This window comes from Pithys albifrons, chromosome 2, assembly GCF_047495875.1.
Source record: "Pithys albifrons albifrons isolate INPA30051 chromosome 2, PitAlb_v1, whole genome shotgun sequence".
NCBI classification, from domain to species: domain Eukaryota; kingdom Metazoa; phylum Chordata; class Aves; order Passeriformes; family Thamnophilidae; genus Pithys; species Pithys albifrons.
Window position 1 is genome coordinate 21,666,269 of NC_092459.1, and position 12,368 is coordinate 21,678,636.

Consider the following 12,368-nt stretch of genomic DNA (forward strand, 5'->3'; position numbering starts at 1 on the left):
GTAGCAGACTTGAATGGGGAATGGACAAAGGGTTGGGAGAAGAGATTCCCCTTTGTTCCTTCCCAAGGGTCCGTACTATTATCACTGAATCCCCAGAGGTAGCAGCTTAGGTTGCGGCAGGAAAACAGCCTGGAGAGCACCACCCACATGACATCCAAAGGCATCGAATTCATGGCACCATAAATCCAGAGTAAGAACTCAATAATAATTGCGGCTATTTGAGTTTTGCTCATTGATTTGTTGATAAGACTTAAACCTGCCGCTCCTTTTGGCATGAATTTGTACCAACAAAAAGCCAATATATTATACAGGATGGTCCTGATGAACCCTAAGCTCAAGACCCACATGGTGCCACAAAATAGCAGTTATCCTTCTTTGTTTACAAGCCCCACACGTTGGGCGCCAAGAAATGTCTAGGTTTGAGGGGAAAAACCAAAATGTTTTACCCACAAGCAGGGGAGGGGGCCTCCTCCTCAATAATCACACCACTCTTTATCAAATTTAAGAAAAGGAATTTTAATACAAGAAGGATAACTGCTATATATATATATATATATGTAAACAGACTAGTGCAACCCACTTCCCCAACACCATAAGAGGAAAAAAAAAAACAACAACAACAAAACCCAGCAGGTTTTCCTCCGGGAGAAAAGGTTATACTTAAGTGTCCTTGTCACAGCCCGCTGGCTGCAGAGTGAGTTTCAGTCCCTCTCCAGCGAAACAGACGAGCAGTGGGCTTTCAGATGGACTCAGTCTCTTTCCCTTGTGTTCCCCGTCCAAGAAGCAGAAAAGGTACGAGCGACCAGCAGCAAATCCAAGGCAGGTAGCAGCACGGCAGGAAAAAGTAATCCGAAGTAGGCAGCGGCAAGACAGCCAGGGAAAACCCCAGCAGTAACCAGCAGGGCAGCCTGCCTCCTTGGAGCCCCCACTCCCCCGTTCCGCCGAGCCAAGACTGAGGAGAATATCCAAAAAAAAAACCAAAAGAGACAAACCTGCCCCCACCCCAGCGATCACAGTTAACTACTTCTTTTGTCAACCGCTGGCCTGGGCAGTTAAGTGGCAGGGGAGAGAATTTACATAATAATCCCAAACTACAACAGTGATTTTCAGTAACTCCCAGGATAACCTTCTCCATAATTTTACCAGAGTCTGAAGTGAGTCTGACAGGCCTGTAAGTACCAGGCTCTTCCTTCTTGTTCTTCTTGAAAAGTGGGGTATTTGGCAGCTTCCAGTTTACTGGGACCTCTCCAGACTCCCAAGACCATTGCAAAATAATAGAGAGGTCCCACAATGACATCAGTCCATTAGGCTTCATAGATTTACACATATCTAGCTGGAACAGCAAGTCTTTAAATTCATCATTTACTGGGAGTTCATCATGCCCAGTCACGGTGTTCCAGGATTGAGCTCCACAGGCCCTAGGGACCATCATTATTGTTGAAAACAGAGACCAAAAAAAGGCATTAACCTCTCCACTTTGTCTACGTACCCATTTATGAGGTGACTGACCCCATGAAGCAACAGACCAGCATTACTTCTGATTCTCTTTTTCTTATTAACACATTTTAGAAGGCCTTCTAGTTGTCCTTCACAAATCTAATCAAGTTGTGGCCACAAGAATTTTTTCTCCCTACACTGGCTAACAGAATCTCTGAACTCCTACCAAGTCATCTGTCCTTGTTTCCAATGTCCATATGCCTTCATCCTCTGCCTAAGTTCTAGAAGAAGATCCCTGCTCATCCAAACCAGTCTCCTGTGCCATTTGATTGACTTCAGATATTTCGGAACTGCTTACCCTGCCTATCCATCCTGAAAAGCCTAACTGTACACTACAGGTATGGGACTCATCCCAGCATGATTTCCTTAGGCCAGTGATGTCATAGCTCTGGGACAGGGCCAAAGCTTCTAGCTCTTTTTTCTTATTCCTCAGGCCGTGCACATTTATATAAGGACATTTCAAATGTGGTCCTGGTTCTGAGCACACCATGGAGCTCACTAGCAGCTCAAACGCTGGCATGCTACCCCCAGATTTATCTCTAGGGAGCCTAGTTTTATCCCTTTCCCCCTTCAAATCAAGCTTAAAGCTCATTCAGTGAGCTCTGCTAAAGCCTATGCAAAGATGCTTTTCACCTTTGAGAACAGTGTACCCCATCTGTTGCCAGCAGGCTCGGTGTCATTAGACCAACCCATGATCAAAACCACCAAGATTCTGCCAGGGACACCAGGCTCAGAGCCAGGTACTGATCTGCTGGCTCTTCCAGTTTCTTCCCTCATCATTTCCCACAAATGTCCTGGAAGGACAGAGGAGAACACTACTTGTGCTCATGATCTCTTAACCAGGCCCTGAAGTCTGTCCTGATTGCCGCTGGACTTATTGCAGCTTCACCGTTGTCTACATGAAAAGTCTGTAACAGATCTCATCACATCTTTAACCCAGTCCTAAGGAAGGCAGAAGACCTACAAGATCAGGTTGCAGGTGGTTTGTTCCACCCTTAGAACACTATCCTGATCTACAGCACAAGTCAGATGAGCTTTGGCTCTTCCTTCAGTAATGCGGCCCTGACCCTGCTTCGCACAGGCACTGCTGCTCTGGATCATGTGTTGACCTAGTTCAGGGAAGCAATCTAGCTAAAAATTCCTAGAATAAAAGGATATATCCAGGTGGAAGAGATCTTGGGAGTTTGACTAGTCAGGTGCAACACTGAACTCAGACAATATTTGCTTGGGTCTTCATGCATTCAGCTCTCAAAACCCTTCAAGAACAGATACTCCACATCCCCTCTGGGCAACCTGCTCCATTGCTTGGCTGCCCAGCTCCCTCAGTCTGTCCTCAAAGGATACATGTTCCAGCCATCCTAATGGCCCTTAACTGATTTTACTCCAGTTTCTCCATGTCTTTCTTGTACAGAAAGAACCCAAAACACACTATATTATTGCTGGGTGTCCTTCCTGTCCAGGTGTATGGCTTTGGACATATCCTTATTGCATTTAATGAGGTTCCCATTCAGCTCCGTTTGAATTGCAGTCTTAAACTCAGGAGTACTGACATTACCCCCCAGATGGAATCATTCACAAACTTAATTGATTTTTTTCTTACAGCACCAAGGCTCTCACAATTTGGAACTTTAGAAACATAAAAATACGTATTCTCAGTCTTTACCTCACCTGATAACTTGTCTCAGATAGAGTCTCAACCTATTTATGGTTTCAAGATTTCCTGAACTAGACATAACTGTAAAATATCTAGCAACCCACCTGAATTCTGTGACCCCTTCTGTCAGTCACAACACCCAGCTGCCAGGAGTTCTACAGTTTAAGTTACTCTTGTATGGAAAAGAACATATTTTGTTATGAATATGCCTTCCACTGATTTCTTTTGATGCCTGTACTTCTTTATTCGGAAGGGAGAGTGAACAGCCTTTCAGTATCACTCTCCAGGTCACTCATTATTCTGTACACCATTTTCACATACCCTCACCCCCACCCACCCCCACTTGGCTGTTTATCAGGCCGTTTTGAGGCCCACTAAATCATATGGAATCTACTGCATGCCTCTGCTCACACTAGTCACACTTCTCTGTACCTGAACTCTACTATGCCCTACTTAACTTGGAAAACAAGTTCTGCTGATGGGATACTGGCAAACTATAGCTACAAGTACAGTAATATTCCTTGATTTGCTGTCTATTCCCAAAGACACAATAACCGAAGGCTCCTTTCCTTCATCCTTAATACAAGTCAGAAGGTCTAGTTGGCAAGTAAAGCACTTTAGATACCTTCAAATGAGCTTTAGCTACTTATGTCAAGGAGATATAAGAAATTCACGCCTATCATTGTTCTCTTTGCTGTTTGCACCGCTTCAGGAGCTGAGTCAGCTGCAGTAAATGTGAATCAGCACCTTTCCTGCCTCAGTTCACAGCCTGAACTCCAAATTTACTCTACCATCACTTTTCCAGAGACTCATGTAAGTTTGGAGCTCACAGCAGAAGATGGAAACCTCTTATATTGCTCCACCTGTAAAACCAGGACCTGTCTGAACACCTGCCTATTTTGGTCTGCCTTGCCAAGAGAAAATAGGATCACAAAGCATTCTGGATACTCATTGTTAATGCTGTCTTCCATAGTGTGGATCTGCATCTCCATAGAGATTTATGAAAAGCAAGCAGCATGTGTTCAGTAGTCCAGTTCCACATGCTTGGGAAAATCACAAACTTCAGAACAGAATTTCAGTACAAAGGAGGTCAGATAAACCGTCTTTCCCACCCCTTCACAGCTGCAGCCATAGCCTGAACTGCAGGCAGTAAAAACTGTTCAGAGGGCAAATGCATAAGCCTTCCATGACAGCATGAACAACACAGACACCTGTTGTTGAGTCATGATCTCAGTTACATGATGGGCTATTATTTTTCAGCATGGTGCTGTGTTTTAATTCCACCATAGCCCTTCAGTGTCATAGTGTGTCAAAGACATTGTCTTACTGGGTGAGTTACAACTTAACAAGGATAAGTCTTTATCCTATTATCAGTGTTTCACAAACTTAAAATAAAGCTGGTGCTGTGTCAGCACATTAGCTGTGGATTTAAAAGCAGTTATTTCTTAAATTACAAGGTAGAAAGAGAAAACAAAATTGGTGTCACTGCCTCAGCTGAAAGGAGAAAATGGCAACTGCTTTTTCACTTCCTGAGAAGGTTTCATCCTTACGTACTTTCTTTATGCCATTTTCTTAGTCATGAATATCACATTGGAAAATGAACAAAATCATGTCATTGATGAGAACATTCAATATTTCTGTAAGACTACATGGTAATAAAATTACACTTTCTTTGTGACAGGAAATAAATGTCCCTCATATTTTTTTCTCGTTCCATGAAATACAAATAGGGAATGAGACCAGCAGTAAAGGGTTTTTGACAATGATAAATATCAGGCAAACGTGTAACTTTTTTTTCAATATTTCTCACAATGGCTATTTTAAAAAAATATTTTTCTTTGTTTGTTTTACAAATATATACTAATAGTCCACATTATATATTAACATAAACAGTGAACACAGAGATAAGAATTTCCTCTTGTTTGTTTAGATTGAACTTCTCTGCAAAACAGAATTGGAAAGTTAAAACATTCCTTTTTAAGCATCAGTCAAAGGAGGAAAACAGGAAAACAAACAAGTTGCTGTTGGCAATCTGAGGAGGCATTTGCTTGTGGAGAAGGAAAGAGACTAGAATGCCTGTAAGGCTACTGAGGCATGACTCCTCTATCTTATTTACAACAGTTCAGCAGAAACTACTGCCAGCATGTATGTCAGATTACTATGTGGTATGAAAAATGGTAACATCAGTTTCTTTCACCAGTATAGCCCCAATTTTGAGCTATATTAGCACCACTTTCAGCTGGTTTCCTGACTTGTAATTCTACTGTGTGTCCTCAAAAGTCAGTTCTAATCAGCTGGAGGTATCCATTTCTGGACCCAAAGTTGTCTTCCTGGTGCTAACTGGTCAAGAACAATTTTGCTGATTTTTATGCCAACTACAACAGGAGAAAGCAAAAGGCATTTAGGGGCAACATATGGCATAGGGAAGTGTTGCAGACCGGGCGCTAGTGAGATCGCACACACCAACATGATGTTCAAGCAAATCCCAAGTTTACTCAAAAACACAGGTATATATGACTTCAAGTGACCCCGCCCCAGGTAGAATGGTCTGACTCCAATTGGTTGAGGCTGGAAACATGTCCTTTTAAGGTGAAAATGAAACTTGTAAGGTGGTCATTCAGACCCACCAAAATCAGGGCTGCAACAGGGAAGGAACAAAAATTGTCGGTTGCATAAATCAGAATTCCTGAGATCATGCTTGCATATACTACTTTTTCATTAGAAAACTGGTTTCTAGACAGAGGTAAAAAAGATTAAGTATATGTTCCTTTAATAAACCATTTGAAATATGTTGCGTTATTACTGCATATGAAGAAGAAGGGATTTTGTCCAAGAAGTCTTAAATGGGGAAGGTAAATAGGCATAAGATGGGTGACAGGAGAGGGAAAACTAAAGAAGATTCTAATGAGTTCCTGAAGGTGCAGTTAAGACCCACTTGTAGCTCCAGTTAAGTCTTAGATACAGTTAAGATTCCATCCTACTTACTATTTTAATTATGAGCTTGGAAATAAAAAACTGTGTGTGCTAACGAAATTTGCAGATGGCCTGAACAGAGGCTTTATTAAAACAGAGGCAGATAGGAATATACAAAAATTTGGATGAGCTCAAATATTGGAATGCAATGAAATTGGAAAATAATAAACAAGCACTTACAATGCCAGAACTCATGAGCTGGAAATATCAGTTATCACAGAATAATTATGTGGTTCTGAGAAAAGGATCATAGGGTGAATTATGTAAAGTGTATGTAGCAGTCCAGTATTAATGGCATGGCACATGGCAGAAACACTCTACAATTTTGTGTGCTATTTAAAAAATCAAAAATTCACACTGAAACAGGCACAGACAAGAACTGTTGGACATACTGAGAAAATGGGGAGTCTACCTTGTCAGAGGAGATTATGATAGTTAACATGGATGATCACAGCTGCTTTCCAGAGATTTCTCCATGAAGGGAACATGCAAGTTTGTACCTCCTCCAGGCACTTCTCCCCACCTCTACATCTGTAGTGGTCAAGTAGCATTGTAGAGATGATAACTGCAATTGTTACACAAGTGTTTGTACACAAACTGACTGATTGGGATTTACTACTTCAGAGGAAGCAATACACTCCAGCTGTTTATCTGGGACATAACTCACACTTCGAGATTTAAGAATGAAAAAAACAACAACAAAACAGAACAAAAGGTTAAAGCTGATGTTTTCCAAACTGCAAACACACTCATGAAGCCAACCAACCAAAGAAAGAAACAAACAAACACCACCCAATAATCAATACACAAAATTAGACTACATTTAATAATAGCAAACCTCTTTATTTGTTCTAGGTATCTTTCATATACTTAATGTCATGTCTTAGGGAGTCATACATAGCCCACCATCTGAACTCTGTCTGAGAAATTAACCTTGTCTCTGTCATGCAGCCTTATAAAATACCATACCAAAGTTCCCTTCCAATTTATGTCAATCAGTTAAGGGCTGGCTGAGAAGGAATCTTTTGAATTGCCAAAGAAACCCCTAAGAATACAGCTCTTTTTTACATTTTACCTAACTTTGGAAAATTACTTGCATTGTTGGTATTTTTTGTTTTGCAAATTGTTTGGATGCCTGGCAAACATTTAGATGTTCACAGGACTATTAATTCTTTTTGATTAGGAGGTCAACTGAAAGGTAACTTTCACCATTCCTTCCTTTCTCAACATAATTTACCTGTAAAACTCTTTCTTCCCAGTGCAGCATTTTATAACCTGTGTGTCCTAGTAAGCACCAACTGTACAGAAATCATGTCAATCTAACAGTTGATGCTCCATTCCTAGCTTTATAGACACCATGAAATTGTATGTCAGAAAGCCAAACAACAAGCCTATTAAGAGGGCACTTACATTAAGTTTATTTAATGTAAGCCCCATTTGTTGTCGTTTTCAGGAGTTCATTGTGGCATGAAAACTAAAACAGCCTCATATATTCAAACTGGCAAAATAGCAGCTGTAAAAATATATTGCTGCTTTCTGTAAGTACTACGGGATGATAAATGCTAAGAAGGACCTGACAGCAAGACAATACTGGCACAAGAACAGACAGCTATTAATTACCCATGGAATTCTGAAGGTCAGTCATCATCTGAGAATTAAGTTCTCGTAAAGCCTGAAGTAACTTTGAGGTCAAAACTTCAATAGTTTAGGACAAAATTGTAAATTTGCAGGATACTTTTGGCATTGTATGTATTTGTTTCTGTAATAAAAAGGTGGGTATCCCAAGCCCAGTGTTCTCATCAGTAATTCTAGTCTTCTCCAATAATGAATTGCAACATCTTCTGGCAACTACTAAACTTCATTTTCTCTACCAGTGTAGAATCAAAGCATACAGGTACAACGGTACATCTCAGTATATTTGCTTTTAGCATCTATAAAACCTGCTACTACCTTTGACTTAAAGGCTCAAATACAGACTGAGGATTTTTCACTGAGTGTTTTCAGCGTACACTTAATGTCCCCTACCTATACTTCTGGAATTGCCTTCAGATTAATCTTCATAGACACTGTACTTAGACTAGACTCCCTTTTCCTTGAGTCATGGTTGAAAACCTTGGTAAAAATATTTCAATATTGCCTAGCAAAGTACTGTGTAACATACTGATAGAAGCACAAAGGTGTAGGAAGATGCCGAAATGAATTCCAAAACCAACACTGGACAAACACTTCTAAAAACTCAAGAGACTCAGTTGAAGCTTTAAAAAGATTTTCTGCCTTACAACTGCCTGGAACTCTTGTCTCTGTCTCCCCTCTCTGTCCCCATGGAACAAAGGGGATAGCAGGGACACCCCTTCTCCCTTCCCTTCCCTCCCTCTGGCCCAGCCCACTTCCTTAGTTACGAAGTTGTCATCAGCCAAGATGGCAGCTCCCATAGCAACCCCCCTTCCCCAGTAACCAAACTCATCCTTACTCAAATGCCAAACAAGCAACAAAAGTACGAGATTTAGATTAGTTACAGCTTTTCCTGTTTTTTACCACCTACACAACCCTCCTACCTATGAACCAGTTCCTTTCCCTATAGTAAAAGATGTTAAAAAGACAGTCTCTCAGTATGGTTTAAAGTCTCCATATGTTCTTAATGTTTTAAAGTCACTTTCTACAGCATATACACTGACACCAAAAGACATACAAACACTAGCTAGTACATATTTCACACACATTCATGTCACATTATTTGAAAGTCAGTGGCAAGAGCTCATCAGAAAACAAGCTGAGCTTGTTTCTCTGCCACTGGGATGCCAGTATTAAATGCCTTCAACCTGCTTTTGAAGCTGGACTGTGACCCTCCAAAATCTGCAGTTCAGTTTTCTTTTAAAAATGAAGAGAATGGGAATAGACAAGGCATAATAAACAGTCTCCAAACAGTCCTCCTGACACCAAAAGACTGCCTGCCAGTACCAGCAGAGAACTACATCCTGACTGGAACTGCTTCTTCAAATGACACTGGTTTAACTGTTATTCCTCAAACAGTGACTGTTGACAACCCGAAAATCTTAGAGGTAACAGTGAAAGCTCCCTTTCCACTCCTTGAGCTTGATGAAGAGACACCTGTTGCCACTTTAACTCCTATCGGTCCTACTACTGACAACACTCTGGACTCAATGCCTTTAGTTCAGCGGTCACAATCCACTTTGCTTGAAAGGCCAATTCTAACCTGTGCTGTGTTTTTTCCCAACACTAACCACTGCAGTCGAGTTAAAGGTCTCTAGATACTGCAACAGATGTGACGATCTTTGCAGAAAAGAACAGGCCAAGGGAATTAGACACCACTCAGCCCTGCATCGACATCAAAGGGGTAGGAGGAGCCTCCACCGTGCCTTCCATCAATGCAGAGGGACCTTCTCGTCGCTTCCACTGGACTGTACCTCCCCAGGGGATGAGAAACAGTCCAGATGACATCCTCCTGGCTCCAGAATCCGAAGAACTCCTCACACAAGTATACATATCTGTGAAAGCTGTGCTCTCTACACATGGCTTTAAAAGCGCACCAGGAAAAGAACTAGTGACTGTGCCAGGGAAATATCTTGGGTTTAAAATTAACACCACCACCATCCAGCCTGACTTACAGTCCCTCTTGTGGTTACAGCTCTATGCAATAATAGGGCAAGTGGACCTGAAAAACAAAGACTTTCTGTTATGGGAATGGGTGTTTTTGTGTTTCCAGTTTTCTACGTCCATTTCTGCCTATTCCGGGATGCTCTCCAGGCTTTGCCATGGAGGCAGACTGCGGCTTTGGGAGCTCTTGGGAAAGGAGTCTGATGTTATTTATGCTACTGTTGAATTAATCCAACTGCAGGTCCACAGCTCTGGTTTTCAGTTAGCTATTGTAGGTTACAGGGATCAATTTTCTGTTCACCTTCCCTCTGTTCCTTTTTTGCAGATGCTAGCCTTCATGCAACCAGAACTAACACACAACTGTTCACCGGTATCACTAACAAACACAAGAAAAACAGCTAATGCAGCTGTCACCCGGTTAAGAGCAGCACACCAGGGAACAGGTTTCTCTCACGTAGCAGAGCTCTCTGCAGTCATAAGCCCTGACTGCCAGAGATTTACTCCTCTACCATCTGAAGGGGTAATCTCTCTTGGCATTAGCCAGTTTGACGTTTGGCAGACAGACACAACACACTATTCTCCATTTGGGAGATTAAAATACATTCAGGCATCCACAGACACGTGTTCTGTTGCTATGATAGTAATAGCACACGCTAGGGAGAAAGCCCGTGATATCAAGAGACATCCTTTGGCAGCAAAATCCATTCTGGGCATCCCCAAAACGATAGAAACAGATAATGGGCCTGCATACACTTCCCAGTCCTTGGGGGAACCCTTCAACAGGTGGGGTATCTCCCACACCGCAGGAATTCCATATTCTCCCACTGGTCAGGCAGTGATGGAGCGTGCTCATGGAACACTTAAAAACATGCAAACTGGGCAGCCGAGCACTGCAGTTAGACTCACACCACAGGATAAATTGGGCGAAGCATTGTGTGTCATTGATCTTCTAAGCAGTTTAGATCAAGACACATTACCCATACAAAAACACTTCATGATCAGCTCCATCATCCTGATTCATCCATCAGTTACATCATCAGCTTTCACCTACATTTCCTCCAATAAAAAATTAAAAGGGAGCAGATGTAGGAAGATGCTGAAATGAATTCCAAAACCACCACTGGACAAACACCTTAAAAAACTCAGAGACTCTGCTGAAGTTTTAAAAAGCAGTTTCTGGTTCTGTTACCCTGCCTGAGTTTCAGTTGTGATGGGTCGTTGTCCACACCCTGCCAGTTGTCTTTGTGTCGCCCAGAGGCCTTTTATTCTGTTGATGGGCAGTGCTCGACCCCACCCAGGTGCTCTGGTGAGGGCTCCTTGGCCCTTCTCCCCTTCTGTTCTGTTATCCCTCGGGGCTGGGGGGGGGGGGGGGGGGGGCAGGCCAGGGCCCCAGCCAGCCCTGCCCCTGTTCCAGTTCTATTGGTTAAGGGACCTTTGACCCTGCCTTTTCAGTTTTCACCCAATCCTGCCAAACATGGGGACCGCCTCCACGACTGGACATTACTTCGTAATAAAGAGAAAATTGTCTGCCTTGCAACTGCCTGGAACTCTTGTCTCTCCCTCCGTTCTCTGCCCCATGGAACAAAGGGGATAGCAGGAAAACCCTTCTCCCTTTCCCTCCACGCAGCACAGATGAGACCCTTTTCCTTAAAACCTATACAAAGGATAGGTAAATGCAAACAAACATTTATATATAGATTGATGGGTCACTTAATACTCGTAGTGAATACAAAAGTGAAAGGAAGTCCATCACAGGTTGCACAAATGAAGAACTTGTGCTCAACATATGCCAAATCAGTGTCCCAGAAATTAAACAAACTAAATCAATGCTAAAATATTATAAAGTAAATTAGATATCTTAAATAGCATTGGCATAGCCATCTGCTTGGTAGACTCCTAGGGGATCACAATTTAAGTTTGAGTCTGTTCATGAAAGTAAGAATGGGCATAATGCACCACACCAAAGCCTTTTTCGGTCAGCACTGTCTCTCCGGTGGGATATTACTGAAATAAAGAACAAAAGAAAAGAAAAATCCAAATTATTCACTGTACGTTCTCAGAGTCCAGCAATATACAATTCAGGGCTTTACTGAGAGAAAGGTGGTTTTGTATACTCTTTACGGTCTTAAAATACCTTTCACAAATCTGCTGAGTTTGCTTCTAGAAACCATGTGGTTTGGAATACACTTCCACAGCTTGATAAAGTGCAATGTGGAAACATCTCTTCCAAGAAGACCCCATCTGCTACTCTCTTGGTGCTCACCAGCTCTCGTTGGGAACGCATCACTCCAGGTCCACCTTCTGCACACACTTATTTTAAGGGTCTCTAGCACATCTGTTGCCCGTTCACAGAAACACAAACTGACAGAGTATCAGTTTATGCGGTGCTTTATTTGCTGGGCCCGGGAAACCTGGGGACTATTGTCCTAAGCCAGGATTCCAACGAGCCATTCTTGAAGACAGCTTTTATACTTTTTCTACAGCGTTATACGTGCACAAAGACACACGGTCTCGTTCATAAATCAGTTACATAGGTTATATGTATACAATTGATGTCCGTCTCCAGGGGTTAAAAATTTACCACGCTCGTCTAACACAGGATTCTGGTTAATTAGGCCCCCATCACCAA